The sequence below is a fragment of the Vombatus ursinus genome, unplaced genomic scaffold (genome assembly GCF_900497805.2).
Source record: "Vombatus ursinus unplaced genomic scaffold, bare-nosed wombat genome assembly UNPS02001287.1, whole genome shotgun sequence".
In the NCBI taxonomy this organism is placed as follows: domain Eukaryota; kingdom Metazoa; phylum Chordata; class Mammalia; order Diprotodontia; family Vombatidae; genus Vombatus; species Vombatus ursinus.
The window spans coordinates 11,830,105-11,849,168 of NW_020941065.1; the positions used below are offsets into that span (position 1 = coordinate 11,830,105).

The 19,064-nt window shown below is 52.2% G+C and overlaps 1 protein-coding gene across 2 annotated transcripts in view; it reads left to right on the plus strand.

Moving 5' to 3' along the window:
• The window catches only part of FAM222A (family with sequence similarity 222 member A), an 81,561-nt gene that overhangs the window by 8,060 nt on the left and 54,437 nt on the right, over positions 1-19,064 (plus strand). Inside the window, exon 1 of one of the 2 annotated variants that reach the window (XM_027861980.1) lies at positions 7-64. The exons of the other annotated variant lie outside the window; for it this stretch is intronic. The gene's annotated coding sequence lies outside the window, so the exon portion shown is untranslated. Of the gene's footprint in view, positions 1-6; positions 65-19,064 lie in introns of those variants that run through there. 2 annotated transcript variants of the gene reach the window in all.

The window sequence follows — 19,064 nt, forward strand, 5'->3', positions numbered from 1 at the left end:
CTGGACAGCAGCTGGTCCCCGCTGAGCTCGGCTCCATCCAGCGACGACGGCTCGGGCAGACACGGTAAATCCGGGGAGATGGAAGGAGGGAGGGAGGGGCCGGTGCGGAGACCAACAGGAACCAGCCAGGTGGGCCCCCCCCCACTTTCTGAGCCCCGGGGAGCAAAAGAGTGTGCCTACTCTGGATGCTGACAGCCTTGGGCTTGAGAATTAAGGGGGGGAGGTACAAGCCTGGGGGCGACCCAGCCGTAGAAGAATCACTTGCCTCCCCTCCTTCAGAGTCTGGGGAACTTCCCGGGACAGGACAGAGACCTCTCTCCCAACCTGGTCTTAACGAGGGGAACCCCAGTTGCAGCTGGATGGAAGGGTTGTGACCCTGCTGGCCAGCCTGCTCCCCACCTCCGCCAGGGTTGGGCGACCCCTCCACTCTCTGTGTCCCAAGGGGAGGGAAAGGAGATCATTATACTCACACCCGGTCTTGGGGCCCGACGCAGCTTTTTTGGAAATGAATGGCAAGGGCCGTTAGAGCTGAGAGAACTAGGGGGGATTCTGTAAGAGAGAGAGAGAGAGAGGTGCTGAGGCTGCATTTCCCAGCGCACACCCCCCGCCCCCAGCCATCAAACAAAGGTCCCTGGGAATCCTGGAACCTTGAAAGATAGATCACCACCTCTTCCAAAGTATGTGTGTCGGGGTGGGGGTGCAAGCCAGGAAGCTCGGTGTGATACAGCCCCCTTCCCTTCCCCCCCCCACCCAGTATCCATGCTGATGTTAAGCAGGGGCTCCGGCTCTTGTGAAACCAGAATGGGGCGTGGGGAGAGAGGGAATGCAGGTGGGAGGGAGCACAGGTGCAGCGCTGGGGTAGGTGGTTGACATCTGGTGGGGGAAGAAGGGGGGAGGAGCCCCAAAGGGGGGGAGGGGGAGAGAGGTGACATCTCAGGCTCAAGGGCTTCTGTCCTCCAGATTCTAGCCCCCGGTTTTGTTTTGTTTTTTAAATTAAATTAAAGTTGGACCTCCTGACCGGGCTAGACTTGTCTAATTGTATCCAGGTTCCTAAGGTTTCCGCTGCGGTGTGACGTCACAGGCCGCGGTTGTGACGTCACAACGTGTTGCCTGGGCGACGCAGCTTGACAGATCCGACCTCGAGGGGGCAGGGAGGCAGGCTGGAAAGCTGAGCTCTGGCTGGACACCGGGGGTGGGAGAGAAGTAGCATTCCCTGACCTTCCGGCGGCTTCTTCAGTGCCTGGGAGGAGGACTGCATAGGGGGCTCAGCAGGCTGAGCTGACCTAAATCTGCCGAGAGCTTTGGCAGGGAAAGGGGCAGGCGCCCCAGTCTCTTAGCTGATCTAGGCTCAGCCCCCACCCCGGCACGTTAAGCTTAGGGCTTTGCCGTGGGGAACGGGCAGAGGAGATCAACCTGGATTGCCTTACAGAGCAGTGAGTGCTGTGGCCTTGTTCCAGAATGGACTTTACCCCAATTAGGGAATCCCTCAGTAGTGACGGGCTGGGGTCTCTGCCTTGTTCTGGACCTGATTTATTCTTTGGAGGGGTGTGGTGCAGGGGGAGCCCCCAGTCTTAGAATAGTAGATCTGGAAGGGTCCTTAAGGGTCATCTCTTGATCCCCCCCCAGGCCCAAGGATGGGGAAATGACTTGCCCAAGGTCACACGGCTAGTTGGTCTCAGAACCAGGATTAGAGCCCAGGTCTGGTGCTTGTCCCCTAACCCAGAACTCTTTCCACCTCTGCACTCACCCGATCTTTACAACCGAGGCAGCGTAAAGGGCTTGGACTTCACCTCTCCAGTGTGCTTGGTGGGTGTCAGACCGAGGCCAGGTTCTGGGTGGAGGCATAAAGGAGGAGAGAAGAATAACACAAACTCTTCCCCTTTATGGTGGGGAGGGGACCTTGGAGGCCAGCTACCCCCACCTGCCCACCTTACCGGTGAGAATCTGGAAACCCAGAAAAGGATTCTACCCCAAGGTCAAACGGAGCAAGAAGCAGAGCCAGGTTGGAATTCCAGGTTCGAATCAAATCTACTTTCTGCTATATGAAGGAGACCCAGTGGCAGTTTTAGATTCTGAACAAACCTGGGTTTGAATCCTGCCTCAGATACTGAAGCCACCTGTGATCTCTGTGCCTTCCAGTAAGCCTGAGGCTTCATTGGTCTAGGCCTGGAAGGGACTTCAGAAGCTATGGTTTTTAAGGTTCTACTATCCTGTGATTTAAGATTTGTTGGGGGGGAGGCGGTGTGAGAACAGGCAAAGTCAGACCCACCTGCTCAGCCCATCCACGATAATAGCAAACCACTTTGGGGAATAATAGACACCGGAGAAGGAAAGCTTCCTCTCTGTGCCTCAGTTTCCTCATATGTAAAATGAAGGCTAATAATGCCCACGGCACCTACCATGCCAGGTTATCTTGTGGATCAAATGGGAGTGTAAACCAAGTTCTTTGACTGTTATATAGTGCCAATCAACAAGCACGTATTAAGCATCTACTGTGTTCTAAGTGCTGAGGTTACAAAGAAAGGCTAAACTCTGCCCATCCCTGCCCTCAAGGAGCTCACACTTGCATGGGGGTGACACAGCGTTTTAGGGTGACTTCTGGAACCTCAGCCCTTGGGTCTTTTTCTCCAGGCTAAGAGGCCCTGGGGACCTTGATGTTCCTTGAATTTTGAATGAAGGCAGGGTCAGCCACCTGTCCCCACCAAGGGACATCTAAGCAGGCCACAGATCTGGATGAGGGAAGGGAGACAGAGGACCTGAAGGTACCCCTTTGTCAGCCAGTTCCTCCACGAACTCTGATGAGATGCTTGCTTCATGTCAGAAACCAGTGGCCAGACCCACGTTGTCTCCTCTCCCCCTGTATATGCTGACAGCTTCGGAGCCACATTTGACATTTAAAAAGGGATTTTCCAGAGAGCACAGTGTAGTGCCGGTTAAGTTAAGGAAAGGTATCGGCAGTGAGGGCTCGATGGCATCTCACTAGTTAGGTCTGTGTAAAATGTGGGTCTGCTGGAAAGGGGCTAAGATCTTGGAAGGAGAGGTCTTCCTCAGAGGATAGCTTGCACCCTGACCCTGGCCTCAGCACCCCCTCCTCCTCAGGAGGTCTTCAGAGCAGACAGCCTCCCTCCTCTAGTAAGTAATCACTGCCCACCCCCCAGCTCCGTGAAACTGCTGCCTTCACATTTCTAGGAAAAGATGAGAAATCTGTGGAACAGCAGCGTTAGGAAAAGGGGGAAAGAATCAAGCTGAACAGGAAAGTAAATAACCTGGCCCTGTTCTCTAAGAACTTTGCATTTTTTCCCCAGCCTAACGATCTCCTAGTTTAACAGGTCAATAAATACTGTGTAGCTCCTCTCTCTTCTGGCTCGGAGCTAGCTTGCATTTTCCATTTGAAGGTAGTGGGAGCAGCCTGCCCCGAAACGGGCGGCCAGAAGCTCCCAAGGCCCAGGAAAGCAAGGCCGGGCAGCTCGCCCCCCCACCCCCACCCCACCCCGGCCACTGTTTGGATTCCCTTTCTTCCTGGCAGCTTTTCTGAGTTTTGAAACAAACTTGCCTCCTGCGCCTGCCAGGCAGGCAGGCAGCCCCCAGAGCTGTGCAGAGAGATGTAAAAACAGGAGCAAAGCAGTTGGAATCTCTCTGTTGCATATTTACATTTTCACCAGCCAAGTCGGAGGGGGGAAAAGCTGGCAGTTTTCAGGCATTCCCTTCTGTTTCTGCAGCTCTCTTGTTATTTAGAGAATTGTGCCAGGAAGGGGGGGGTGAAAAGAATACCCCTGCCCACCAGGCACCCCCCAGAGCCCCTAATGTAATAAGAGAGCACTTTACATACATTATCTCATCGGGTCCTCTCACCAACCTGTGAGGTAGGGAGTGCAAAGTGTTTTGGCTTCTATTTTATGCATGGAACTAAGGCATCAAAGGCATCCCTGATGTACTGGAGAAATCACTCTGCTCAGTGCCTGTCCCTGCCCTGAAGCTGTGTGGCCTTCACCTCCCTGGGCCTCAATTTCCTCATCTGTAAAATGAGATCAGCATCTAGTTCTGAATCCTATGTTTGCACATCGCCCAACCCCCCACCCTCACCCTGTCACCCTGGCCAAGGTCATAGGATCATGGATTTCGAGTTGAAAGGGACCTCAGAAGCCATTCAATTTCACCATTTTACAGATAAGGAAACTGAGGTAAGGGAGGTTATAGGCGCATGAAGTGTCTGCAGTCATAGACATGTGAAGCAGACGGGCCGGATTTGAACCCTGGTTCCCTACCTCCAGAACCAGCGCTTTTCCTGCTGTGCGGTAGCGACAGGGACCCCTGCAGGATGGGAAGGAGGGGCATGGGGACCATCCTGGCTTCCCCCTGATCCCCAAAGAGATTTTCACTACTTATCTGTTCTTCCTCCCTCCCCTGTGTGTGTGTATTATGGGAGTTTCCTAGCTTTGCCTTTACAGTCCAGGGGCAGAAAGGGTTTTATCTTTTATGGCGGTGTAGTGGAAAGACCACTAGATTGAGATTTGGAGGACCAGGGTTCGAATGTTGCTTAACTTTGCAGCTTGTCCTACCTGTGTGACCTTGGGCCTTCTGTAAAAGGGAGGGGATTGCATCAGTGACCTCTCGGGTCCACTCCAGCTCTAACTGATCCCAGCACCATTCTGTTTCCCTTGAGACAGAACTCGAGGTGCTGTCATTATTTTGCCCCTCTTGTAGACCAGAGTTCATTGTTATGGCTTGTGGATTTTGGGGGGGGGGGGTGGCTCCCGAAGGAGCTCAGCTGTTCCGAGGGTCAGACTTCCCTGGGGACTCTGAATTCAGGAAATAAGAGGAGAGCCTCCTTCCCATCTTCCTTCCAATCTTAGAAGGCAGCATGGCGCTGCTGCTTGGCCACTAGCCCCAGGAACTGGCAAAGGGGCCTTGCTGGCAGCGGATCTTGGCTCTCAGTCCCTGCCTATTTTGTATTTCACCCAGAGCTATGCTGCTAAGGGGGCGATGGCACCCAGTACAGTCTGCCGAACCCCTTGGGTCGGGTTGGGGCACCTCCTCCCCGGTGTGGGTGGCCAGCCCTGGGGCAGGGTTAGTGAGATCCTGAGAGAGCTGATGTGGCCTGTTGGCCAGACTTCAGGTCTCCTGGGGACCAGGTGTCTGGCGAGGGCCGGAGGAGCGCTCCCAGCACTTGCCCTGCCGGTTCCGGTTTGCTGTTTACTTGAGCATTCAGTGCCAGTTGGGTGCAGTTCTGGTCCCCTGGGTGATTGGCTCTCCAGGGTATTGTGCTCAGATGCACATCTTAGACACAGGTGCAAGCTTAGAACAAAGAATCAATAGACATTAGAATGAAAGTTTAATTGGATGGAATTTTAGAGCCGAAGGGACCTTAGAATGTGGAATATCCAGCCAGGAGGGGCCTGAGAACATGAAATGTCACAGCTGGGAGGGCCCCTCAAAATAATCTCGGTCACTCTAACATGTAACATACGTGTTCGTTCCCTGTTACATACATGGAGGCCCTAAAGGCAGAGCCTGTTTCAACTTTTTTGTCCTTGTACCCCAGGACCTAGCACAGTACAAGGCACATTATAGGAGTCTAATAAATGTTAGAGGAATGAATACATGAACCCTCTCGGTCTCCAGATAAGGAAACTGAGGCCCAGTCACTAACCGAGGTGCTGATAGTATGGGTCTTCCAGACTCTCCCACTCAGAGCTGTACACAGGGCACCCCCTTCCAAGCCCATTTTCCCAGTGTGATCACATGCCCCTTTGCATGCTGCTGCCCTCATCCTTATCCCCAGCAGGCTCCATCTCCCAGAAAGGCCCACCCCTCCGGGTTCGGGGTTCCTCCCGAGCCCCAGGTGTCGGGGGCTCTGGGAGAAAAGTCTGGATGAAAATGGTAAGCCAGCTTCCTGTTCCCTCTGTCTTTGCATTCCTCAAAAAAGCTAATATTCATGAAAGGTAATTCAATCAAACTGTGATTCCTATCAGCTAATGCAGCCGAGCTGGCTGGGGTGAGGGAGGGAGGGAGGCAGCCACACAAAAGCCCTGTTTTATTACCTCCTGCCTGCCTGAGAATTGCTTTTCTCCCTCGAGTGAGCCGGCTAAAGCTGGCTTTATTATGTTAACCTATTTGTGTGTCAAGAGCTATTGTGTTTCCCTTTATCTGTGTTTGTATTTGGATGCAAGGGAAAAAGGGATGAGGCGCGAATGGATGGCCGGTCACCGCTCTGCTCTCTGGGCCCCTGATTGGTTGCTAAGTGATTTGCTTCCAGGGTAATCACTTTTATCTCAGAAGGATGTCTTGTATAATTATAAGCTACTGACATCTTTTGAAATCTGCCTAATGGCTGTTTTAGTTTACGTAGGGTGGAGGGTGGGGGAGGGTGGAATTGGTGTGCGTGGCTGTGATGGGTGGATGGGCAGGCGGCCATCCTCCTCCTGACCTGGGCCCATCCTGCCCCCTTCTCCTTGGTCTCCCTGCCTGTTGAGGGCCCTGCTGGACTGGGGAGCCATTTACACCCACACGTGGACCGAGGAACGGGAACAGTCACTCTCGTTACCCAAGAAGCATCCGTGGCTCCCTATTGCCTCTGGGATCAGGCTTACCATCTCTGCGACCTTGGACAAGTCATTTACCCTCCATGCATCTCTAAGTGTGATTAGATGGCCTTCAAGGTCCCTCCCTGTCCCAGATCTGCAATCCTGTGACCTTCCGGAGACTCAGTGTCCTCATCTGTAAAATGGGGAGATTTGGCCAGATGGCTCTCTGAGGTGTCTGTCTTCAGTTCTGGATTATTGACCCAACTAGCTGGGTACATATGAGCGAACGCAAAATATATAAAGTAAATGAAAGAGAATTGGGGGGGGGAGGCTCAAGGGGTGGCAGCTGGGGAAAGGCCACCCACCTACAGGGAGGAGGCCCATGAGGCTGGGGCTGCGTCTGGGAGGAAGCTCTGTAGCATTTGGAGAGGCAGAGGGGAGGAGGGAGGAAGGCTTCCCACCAGGCGGTGGGAGCGGAAATGTCGGACCCGTCGCCGCTGGTGTGTGGGGAACAGCCAGGAGGCCAGTGTGACTGTGTAGGAGGGCTTCAAAGGAGGGGGGGGGGGGGGGGAACCAGGTGATAAAGGGCTTTAAATGACAAATGGTCCGATTTGTATTTGATCCTGGAACCAAGAGGAAGGAAGCCGGCGGAGTTTCAGCGAGCAGGGAGGGGAGTGATATGGTCACCAGGGGCTGGAGGCTTGTCATTTGGACAGCTGCAGGGAGGAGGAGCCGGCGGGCGGCCGAGAGGAGAGAGTGCAAACTTCTTTGTTTGGCCTCTGGAGCCCATCCCCACGGGCTGATTCCTCCCACTCCCCCCACCCCCCGCCAGACTGGCCTTTGAGCACGCTGTCTCCCGAGCTTGGAATGCCCTGCCCCCTCACCTCCCCCTCTCGGAATCCCTAGCTCCAACGCCTTCAAATAACGCTGTGTTTATTTTTGAGTGCATCCTGGATACCTGCTGTGTCCTCCCGGGAGAATAGAAGGTCCTCCAGGGCAGGGACTGTCTCGATTTTGTATTGATATCGTTAACGCCCAGCACAGTACCTGGCACAGAACAGGCGCTAAATAAAAGCTTACTGACTGACTGAAGCAAGGACTGAGGGGGGCGGGCTCGCCCGTGATGCCTGGGCTCTGGGTCCTAAGGTGTCCTATGCTCTAGTGGGAGACCCCTGCTCTCATTCCAGCTCAGCCACTGACCTGCCGTGGGATCATGGCCCAGTCGCCCTTCCTCCCTAGCTCCTTCCCTCCCCTGTGAAAGAAGGGCTTATCAGCCCCACCTGTGGCCCGGGGTGCTGGAGATCACGTGCATTAAGGATTCTATTAACAGCTGGTTTCATGCTCAGCTCAGCGCCAGGCCTCCAGGATGTGTGTGTGCGTGTCTGTATTGTGTATGTATATTGCATATATGTGTGTGTACATAAATGTGTACTATATATAGCATGTACATAATATTGTAGTACATATACATATCCATACATATATCTATATACACACATATATAGTATACATACATGCATATGCATATATATACACATACACATATCTACATGCATCTATAATACACACACATACATATATACATGTATCTATGTATACACATACATATATACACATATACATATATCTCTGTATACATGCATATGTAATATACATGCATGTGCACATATACATATATATCTGTATATACATATATACACATCTATTTATCTCTATACATACTTATACACATACATACAGACATATATACACATATACATATACATCTATAAATACACATATGCACATACGTGTATATTCATGTGCACACATGTACATACATATATATGTACACACACACACATATACTTCCATTTCTAGGCTCACAGAGGACAGGCTTTTCTACTAAAAACCCTGGAGAAGAGACTGTCACGTTGTCTGACGGTTGAGGAAACCGAGGTTAAGAGAAGGTTGAGTGACTGGCCCAGAATCCCAAAGAAGCTATCGAGGGTCTGAGCCCAATTTTCCCAAGTCCAGGCTGGGAGGCACGGGTGTGACTCCCTTCTCTTCCACTTTTTGCCTGTATGTGACCTTGGCGATCCCTGAGGGCTAGGATGACAATGTAGGGAAAGGGTGCTGGGTTTGGAGTCAGAAGACCCCTGTTCAGCTCTCAGCCCCGCCCCTTCTGAGCCTCACTCTCCTCATCTGTAAAGTGGGGGTGGGTGGGAGGGCTTCTCCAGGTTCCCTCCACCTCCAGGAGCCTGTGGTCCTTCAGGTCCCTTCCAACTCTAACCGCCTCTGCTGACACCCCCAAAGGGTCTCCGACTTGTGGCCGTGCCCTGACAGGAACAGGATGAACGGAGCTGAGAGGGCAGAGAACGGGCATGTTCTGCCCCCTCCGTAGAGTTAGGAGTAGCTGTTCCTGTCTTGGTTCTCGCTGACTGTTCCTCAGACGAAGTCACCAAGGACTGGTGAGGTTGGAGGGTCCGCACATGCATCTCCTCCCACCTCCTCACTCCACATTGGCTCCCTTCTGTTCCTTAGCTCCTGAGTGCTAAAAAGGAGGGAACTGCTAAAGACCAATGGGTCCCCAGCCCTCTGCCCCACCTGCCCGTAGGCAGAGGAAGGTGGAGCCAGCCTGCAGGACTCTGCAAGTCCCCCTTCTTAGCCATCCCTCCCCTGCTTCCCCCCAAATCTGCCGTTTCTTCTTACTTTGATATTATTGCACCAACATCTTTTCTGTTACTCAGGTTGCAGCCCTCTGAATGCTCTGGGTCCCTTCCTTCCATCTCACTCTCATCCAATTGGGGGGAAAAGGCGGAAGACTTCATAAAACGTGGTAGTCCTTAAACACAGGTCTAACGGTCACTCCCCAGCTCCGAGGCCACCGGTGGCTCCCTACTGCCTCTAGGATGGAAAGCCCCCACAGCTTACCTTTCTAGCCCCTGCTTCTTCGTCCAGATCGAGCACCTCCTCACCTGGTCCAGAGCAGTGAGCCTCAGCACTGTTCTTTCCTCCAAGGTTCCCTGCCTGCTCTCTCTAATCGCTCTGCAGAGGTTGGCCCCAGGCTCCCCCGATTACACCTTAAAGACTTTTCAGCTTCCTTCTGAGCTCAACTCGAGAGCCCTGTCCTCTCATCAGGGGCCTTTCCCCGCTTCTCTCCCAGGGCCAGCCCCACCCCCACACTGAAAACACCTAGTGCTTTATGGAGAAGTCCTTTCCCCCTTCACCTGGAGTTGGACGGGGCCCTCAGCTCCCTCCTTCTACAGGGGAGGAAAAAGCCTCCTAGCTTTAAAGCACTTACCACGTGCCCAGCACAGGGCTGGGCCCTCATGCAAAGCAGCCCGGCTGGTAAGAAAAAACTGCAGGGATTTGAACCCAGGTCCTATGACTTGAAAGCCAACCGTCTTCCCTCTAGGTCCCAGCCCCTTCTCCTGGTGCTCTCGTCAGATGGGTGGTCTCACCATTCCCCAGGCAGGGCCCACAACAGCCTATCCCCAAGGCTGCCCCTCCTGTTCCTTCCCTCTTCCATCCTGCCAGTGAGCCTTCCTCCTCTGATCCCCTCAGAGCTCAGACACCTCCTGAGCCTCTCATCAGACTGTGCCCTGAATTGTATTTATGTGATCTCGGTTCTCCTACCCACTTCCCCATCCCAGTTTTTAAACTGTCAATGCCCCTCAGGCCCAGGGACCCGTCTTCGTTTCTGTATCCCCTGTTGTGTATTCGCACGTGGTAAATTAGCCACTAGTCCCCTCTCTGGGCCCCAGGTCCCCCTTCTGTAAGACCAGGAGGTCCTAGCTCTGATGCTTTGTGATGCTACCAAGAATTCAGGAAATGGTGTTGAATGAATGAAGGATTTCTTTATGTGCCCCCTCTGTGCTCTGTGAGTGATTAAAATTATAAGGCCTGGTCTGCAGCAGTCAAGCAACTTCCAACCTTAAACGACCCAAAACAGTATGGGAGGCTCTGTTTGTTCGAAATTGTTAGTCAGACTAGACTCCTTCTGAGAAGGAGGCCAGTGAGTGGCCAAGTAAGCCTAGAAGGCTTCCTGGAGGAAAAGAGGACTTAAGGTTGTTTTTTATTAAGTAAATCAGAAAAGCCAGGGGAGAAGTGACTTTGTAAGCACCTTCTCCTCCCAGTTTCTGTTAGTCTCTAAAGCTGGTTAGTAAAGCCTCTGCCAGGGAGGTAGGGGGTGGTGTGTAAAGAGACAGAAACAGAGAGAACAGAGACAGACAGACAGAGAAGAGAGAGAGAGAGAGAGTGCAGACACAGAGAGAGGGGAGGAAGGGAAGGAGGGAGGGTGAGAGACGCAGAGAGAGCCCTTGTCCTGTATGTGCTTATGATCTCAGAAAAAAGTCTGCCTGGGACAGATTCTGGATCTTTGTGAGATCAATCCAGCTCTGTAGTGCAGTGCTTAAGTACATAGCCCCCTGGAGTGTCCCGGGCCCCCTCCCCCGGCTCGATCTCTGGCTTTCACAGTGGCTCTATGAGCCTGACTGTCCTCTCTGGGTCTGTTGAATTCCTACCCAGCCTGTAAAGCCCCCCTCAGGATACCAGACTCTTCGAGTCAGAAGGCCCTCAAATGCCAGCTCTCCAATTCACACATGAACAAGAATCCTCTCTGACAGGGTCATCTAGCCTTTGTTGGAACACTTGAGGCCAGGGGAGCCCACTGGCTGCCCTCTGAGGTGGCCCCTCTCCCTTTGGACTAGCACTGACTTTTAGGCTGGTTTTCCTGCCTCCAACGCTCAATTGGCCTCTTTGTGAACTCCCAGTTCTGGCCAAAGAGCCGAATAAGGGTATTCCTTCTTTCCTGCGCTCGCCCCGATCCTTAGAGGACAGCAGTCCCATCCGGTGACCTCCCAGAGCACTGGGCCCTCTCTGTGCGCTTATGGAATACTCTCTATTCTAGCCTCCTTGTGCCGTCTTAGCTCCTTACCAGGTTGCCTTACTCTATGAGGCATTTCACAAAGGTGTGTTGACTGAATGGATAAGTTCCTTGAGTCTCTTTTTTTTGTCTGTATCTTCAGTCCCTTTCAGAATGGTTGGTACTTTCAGGTGCTCAGTAAATGCTGGCTGTTTGAATAACTTTTATTACCTTGAAGAAGAAAGGGCCACTTGCATTTCAAAATGGTAGTTAGCTTCCCAGGCTAGCCCACAAAAGCCATGGCTTCAAGCACTGTTGATGATATGGCTAAAGGGTGAAAATGAGAGCGTCATTTGTCCTGTATGAGAATGTCCATCCCAAGGCCCCCCAGGACGGTCAAGGACACCGAGTCTCCCTTGCTTCAGTTCAGCCAACACTATATTTTTTAGCACCTAATCTGTATATATGAGGCCCATTGACTGGTGCTGAGGAGTGGAGAGGTCACGAAAATTCCCATGGAGTATCCCTATTTTACAGATGGGTAAGTGGAGGCTCAGGCTGAGTGGCATACCCATGGTCAGTCAGCCAGCAAGCAAGCTGTTATTAATCACTTTCTATGTGCCAGGCACGTGCCAGACTTAAGCATACAGAGGCAAATGCAATCCCTACCCTCAAGGTAGGATTTGAACCCCAGATCTTTTTTGAGAAGTAAGCAGCTAGAATTTGAGCTTGGAGTTTGTGGCAGATCTGAAACAAGAACACGCTTTCCACTATTACAGAAGCTAAGGGGACTTGAGAACCCATAATGTTGACGTCCAATCCTTCCTTTAATCAATTAATCCTTTAATCCCCATCTGCAAAATGGGGAAATTGGAAAAATGTCAGCTACTCTCATCCTAATCTACTACCCTAAGAAAACTTGACAGAAAGAGAAATTGAGGCCCAGAGAAGGTCAGAGCCCAGATTAGAGTACCTATCTTCAGACTCCCAGGCCAGTGGCCTATCTTCCTGGATTCTAGGTCATTCCAGACACTGCATGGGGGCAGAAAATCAAGAAATAAAGGTGGGCAGCCTCTATCCTACTAATACTAACTGGTATATATAAAGAGAGCGTGCGCTTTAAGGTTTGCAGAGCGTAGTTACAAAAATTGTCATGGGAGCCTTACAACAGTCCTATATCTGAGATGGGGAAACTGAGGCCCAGAGGGGTGAGGTATCCACACAGCTAGTAGGTGTCAGAGGTGGAATGTGGGGTTTGGAAGCCTCCCCTTCCAGGTGGCCCAGCTGAGGGATAAATCAGTGGGCTGGCTAGAGTGGAAGTGGGTTCATAGGATGGCAGACCTGGAGCTCAGAGGCCATGGGATCCAGCCTTTTTCTTTTAGAGAGGAAGAGACTGAGGCTTAGGGAGGGGGGATGAAGATGGCCAAGGTCATACAGGTAGAGCCAGTGTGCCATCCACTGTACCACCCTGCCTGGAAGAGCTGGTTAACCAAGCCAGGAGGGAGAATAGGGCCTGGCTTGGAAGGGTGGACCGGGGGTATGGATAAGCAGGAAAGGGGAATGGGGTCAAATGGCCTGGATGGAGCAGCAGCGCCTTGAGACAGAAGGCAGGGAGGGAGCTGGGTACCCACCAAAGCTCTTCTTTCTGCCCAGTGTGGCCTGCGTGCTGAGGACCCTGGCCCGCCCTGGTCAACTTCCCTCTCCTCTCGTGCCCCTCCTCCCAGGCAGCAGTCATCTCTCGGCTCTCCCCTGGCCACCTGGAGCCTGGCCTTCCATTTTCTGCACCAGGACAGGCTTGGTTGGCTTCCTGCAGCCCTGGTGCTCAGGGATATGAATGATTAAGGTTAGTGACCATTTTTTAACTCAATAAAGGCAAAGACAAGCGGTAGTCTGCAGTCCAGAGATATAATTAGTTCCCAGCAGTGGTACTTTCCCGATTCAGCTTCAGAGAGAACAAGACAAGTATGTTATACCCAATTAGCAGGAACATACAGTCGGAGCCTCAATAGGTGAGATAACAAGCTATTTTTATGACTTTTCTTTACAGACTTAGGGGGAAGGAGCTGGGTATCAGGTCTTTATTTCTTTTCATCGGGGAATAATTATTAGTGATCTAAGAATTTTCTGAAGCCAAATGATGCATTTATTAACCCAAACAATAAAGGCTTAGATGCTTCTAAGGCACAGGGCCCCCACCTGCCTTCACCTCCTTCCTGGGGGGAGAGGATCAGAAGGAGTGAGGTGTGGGGACCCTAGAATCACCCAGCCCTCACTACTGGGGGAAAATCGCCTCCCAACCTACTGTGCACAAGGTGGGGACTGGGGATGCACAGGCTCACAGTGTCTGCCCTCGAGGGGTTTCCATTCTACCGGGGAAAACCAGTCAACAATTTATTAAACTGGTACTATACACCAGGTATTGTGGTAAGTGTTGGGAGTGCTAAATAAAATCAAGAACAACCCCTGCCTTCCAGGAGCTCACAGTTTAATGGGAGAGACAAGCTGGAAACAACCCTGTACAAACAAGTATAGACAGGTTGCACTGGATATAATCCCCAGAAGCAAGGTGCAATCAGGGAAGGCTTCCTGTAGAAGGTGGGACATTAGCTGGCACTTAACGAAATCAGGGAAGCCAGGAGGCAGAGATGAGGAAGGAGAGTGCTCCAGGCATGGGGCACAGCCAGTGAAGATGCCCAGAGTGGGGAGATTTAAGCGCCTTGTGGGAGGAACAGCCAGGAGGCCCAGTGTCACCAGATCAAAGAGAAATGTGTGAGAAGAGGGGAAAAGGAGGAAGGCAAAGGAGCCCAGCATGCCTCTGCTCACGCAGACAGAGACTTGATGAGGGAATTAGACAAGGTGGTCTGGGATGGAGATCCCATCTATGGTCTTGTTAGCAATATTAAGAATTCACAAAGTGACTTCATCCCAACTGTGAGATGATAGGAACTGGGTCTATGGTTTCACTGATGTGAGAACTACCTGCCAGGTGAGGAAATGCTTTCTATTTTTTCATTTATTTTTAGTGAGGCAATTGGGGTCAAGTGACTTGCCCAGAGTCACACAGCTAGTGAGTATTATGTGTCTGAGGCCACATTTGAACTTGGGTCCTCCTGTGTCCAGGGCTGGTGCTCTATCCACTGCACCACCTAGCTGCCCCGAGGAAATGCTTTCTACCAATGTAATTTTGTACCTTCTGTATAGCTTAGAAAGAACACAGCCCAGGGTCCCACTGCCTCCATGACCCTGGGGTCAGCTCCCCATCCCACCCTGCCTCAGGTAATGTGGATGTGATGAACCCATTTTACAGATGAAGACAGGGAGGTCTTGAGAGGTTGAGACAACTTGGCGTTGCGGAAATGCTACCGCTAGATGGGAGGTCAGCATACCAGTGTGCCCTCACCACGTCATTTATCTTCAGTGGGCCTCAGTTTCCAGCATCTGTAGATTCGAGGGTAGGATTCAGTGACCTGTAAGGGCCATTGTATCACAAATTCTGTTTCTGAGATTTAACTACCCATGGTTGTGGAGTAGTTAGTAAGTGTCTGAACAAGGATTAGAACCCAGCACCCCGAATCTTGGGTCCTGCACTCTTTCCGTTGCACCACACTGATGCTAAGTGAAGAAGGCAGCTGGGCACTATGAAAAGAGCAGGGACCCTGGAGACAACAGCCCCAGCCTGAAAGCCCCACTTGGATGCTGGGTGCTTGTGTGCCCCTGGGCGAGACATCTCCTGGGCTTCAGTGTCCTCATCTGTAAAATGGTCAAATTGGATAAGACAGCTTCTCACGTGCCTCAGCTTCAGAGCTGGGAGTGTGAGCATTGGCAGAGAAGTTTCCTCCCTTCCCTCCACCCAATGTGTCCACACACACACACACACACACACACACACACACACACACGTACACACACGCAGTCCCCTGTGTTGTCTGAGAGCTGCTGTGATCTGGGGATCTAATTGGAAAGGTAAAGTCTTAGCAATCCCTGTGGCCTCTGTCCTTCGGGGTTTTTATTTCTGGCCTTAGTCTCCCCACCTGTGGAATGGAGCCTTAGGCCCTGCTTCCCAGGTGTGTTGGTGGCCTAAAGCAGGCCTCAGACTGAAGAAAGAGCCCCCCCCACCTCTGCCTCTGCCTGCCCATTCCCCTATCTCAGGCCCCATCCCCACTCACGACGCCCCTGTGGGTCCCCCGTGCCTGGCTAGTTATGCTCTCACTTTCCTTCCATCCTCCCAGTTCCTCTGCCTTCTATGCCTGCTGCTGAGGCTGACAGGGAGGTGAGTGATTAGCTCTCCAAGGACTTGCTCATTACCCTCTCAGGCCTGTGGCAGGGCATCCACGGCTGGCCAAACCACCCTGACGGATGGCAGCCAAGACGACGGCCAGCCCGGCCCGGCTCCATGGCCACCCAGTGATTCTTGGCATGGTGCGGGAGCCTTCTCCACCCTCATGGGCCCTCCTCCTCTGGGGCCAGGAGTTGGCTTCTTTACCCAGAGCCCCGCCCCATTTTCTGTTCCTCTCCTTGTCAGCGCCCGAGCCCTACGATCTAATTCCAGATAACTGACAAATCAAGTCATGCAAAGTGGGAATTTAATTGCAAACAGTTTTTATAGATCGCGCCTCCATCTGTGCTACCATATGCAAAAAAAAAAAAAAAAAATCCCAATCTCTCCCTTCCCTCCCCCCCAAGAAAAAAACCCAATTCCACTTTGAAAGAAAAGACAGCCAAGGTTTCCCAGGTGCGGTGCCAAGCTCCCAGAGCCAAGGACCCTGGCCTGAGGTGAACTGGTCTTGCCAGCGCCCAGGGCTCCCGGGGCCCAGGGCCCGTGTCTTTGGAGCAGGAACAGACCTAAGACAATAAAAAATAGCTAACGTTTCTAGAACAAGGTTTGCAAAGCGCTGTACGTGAGTTATCTCAACTCTGTGAGATAGAGGCTCATATTATCCCCATTTCCCAGATGAGGAAGCTGACCCTTGGAGAAGTCAAGTGACTGCCCAGGGTCACAGGGCCATATACTGTATGAGGCCAGATTGGAACTCAGGTCTTCCTGATTCCAGATTTGGTGTACCATCCCCAGGAGCAGTCTTACTTACAGACATCTCATTTTCTAAAGGAATGGACAGTGGCCCAAGGCCACAAAGCTAGTGAGCCGTAGAGTGGTGGGATTCAAACCCAGGTCCCCTCTCTAGATCCAGGGCTCCTTCCCAGATACCAGAATCCCTTCTCCAGGGCCCACAAGCCTGGGCTTGTATCCCAGCTCAGCCACTAGCTCAGTGGGACCGTGGCCTCCCTGCCGTGTTCCTTCCTCTCTGGATGACCTAGGGGAGGTCACTTCCTGGCTCCTCTATAAAAGCAATGGAAATCCTTGACCTCAGAAGAGAGCTCTGGATCGAGTGCGAATCCCCCTCAGCCACTACTCGCAGCCTGGGTGACCTTCCACGAGTCATTTCTCTCAGGACCTCAGTTTCCTCAGTAAAATGAGGAGATTGGAAGAGATGATGTCCGAGAGGGCCCTTTCCAGCTCTAAATCCATATCCCCATAACCTGCATTCAAAACCAACGCTCTCTTACTTCCTATACCTGGGACCCGACCTGCCAGCCTCCCTGGGGCTCGCTTTTTCACTTCTAAAACAAAGACGTTGGCATAGATGACCTTGATCTGTGGGGTCCCTTTCTAGCTATGTCTAGAATCCGGATCAGAGTTCTGGGGTGGATGGGACCTTTGAGGTCGTCTCAGCCCTTTCATTATATAGATGGAGAGATGTTAAATGCCTAAGGTCACACCAGAAACGGGATTTGAACCCGGGTCTTCCTGGCTCCAAATCCTGCCGTCTAGGACACTGCTATGGATGTCCCGGGTCTCGTCGGAGAAGAGTGCCTAGCGGTCCTGACCGCCGCTTCGCGATCCGCCGGCTCTGGGGGCCCAGTGGGGGCCGGGGGCCTGGGCTCTACATTGTGGGTGTGGCCGAAGCCCGGGGTGCAGAAGGAGCCCGGGGTGATCATCAGCTTCCATTCTAATCATTAAAACCATTAGAAAGGCACGCGCGCTTGAAGCGAGTGTCAGACTCTCGGTACTGCTTTGCAAACGCTTACAATTAATGCCAATCAGATCCAGGAAAAAGCCAACTGGAAATCATGTCTGTTTCATCTCATTTGTCAGCTGTTGCCTCTCGGTGTTGTACACTTTCGTGCAATTGCTATAAACATAAAGGAAAAACTCCACATTCTCCTGAGCTCCGGTATTGTTCTGTGCTCAGTTTAATTACTCGGCATTCAGCCGCTCATCTGGCCCCCTCGAGCAGGCGGAGAGAGCCGGAGCCCCCCGCCCAGCAGCTGATTCTGGGGCCAAGAGCGCTGGCCCCCTTTGCAAAGCCCGGCCCTCGGCCTGTGGCCGGCTGGCCGCGGTCACCCGCTGGGGGTGGGGGGGCCGTGGCGCTGAAAAGGGGAAGAAAAAAGGGCAGGGGGAAGGAAGCCCCGAGCTCCTGCCTCAGACTGACGTCAGGGTGGTGGGATCTAGGACTGAGCGTGTGGAGCCCCGAGGAACCGGAGATGGCCTTCACTTTACAGATGAGGAAACTGAGGCACTTTGCTCCTCCATGGTGTTGAAAATACTTTAAAGCCAGATCTGCGCCAACACACACACACACACACACACACCCTAGACAATTTGGAGGAGCCACTGGGTTTCCCATATGTGCCCAAGACATCGATACGCTAGATTAGAGGGAATTCTCCCTTTGCTGAGGCGCGTGGCGGCCTGAGACTGGCCGGCTTAACAAGGCGGTTATGAGAAGCACCGCTGGTCTCTGGGAGTCTGGGGACCTGTGTAGTAGCTGAGTGATGCTCAGGGCAACCCCGATTCTGAGCCTCCTTTCCCCCGTAATTCGAGGAGGAGAGCAGAGGCATCCAGTCACACCTGGGTTTGACCTCTAGTTATGGTACAATGCCCGTGGGACTTCTAGCTGGGTCTCAGTTGTCAAATTTGTAAAATTAGAAAGTTTCTCTCCCCCCACCCAAACGTTTATATAGCATTTAATATGTGCCAGGCACCATGCTAAGTGCTTTACAGTTATCTTATTTCATCCTCACATCAACCCTGGGAGATAGAGGTTTACAGGTGAGGAAACCGAGGTAAATAGAGGTTAAGTCCAAGGTCACAACAGCTAGTAAATATCAGAGGTCATGTCTGAGCCCAGGTTTTCCTGACTCCAGGCCCAGCACTCTATCCATATCCACTGAGCCACCTCCGATCCCGAAGGTCTCCTCCCACTCCTACGTTCTCTGTTCTAAGTGCCTTGTTCGCTAGGACTTTCTCTAAAGCCCTGCTCATAGCTCTGACGTTCCGCGTTCTAAGGCTCCTCCCAGTTCTGACATTCCCTGTTCTAAGGTCCCTCCCAGCTCTGACATTCCCTGTTCCAACACCATCCCAGCCCTGACAGTTTCTGTTCTGTGTTCACTTTCAGCTTTCATAATCTGCGCAGAACCCCAAAATAAAGCTATCAGAAAATACCTTTTCTCCCCAACCCCTTTTCAGAAGAGGTTCACTTTGGTGGGGGAGGGGCGGGTGGTTGCTGCACACAAGGTCAAACTCTTTTAAAATATATTTCTTAGGCTTGTGTAACTTTTTGAAACTTTTTTTCATATTTTATTATAAGGGATGCTTTTCTGGGAGGGTTTGGAGAGAGGAATACAGCAAGAAA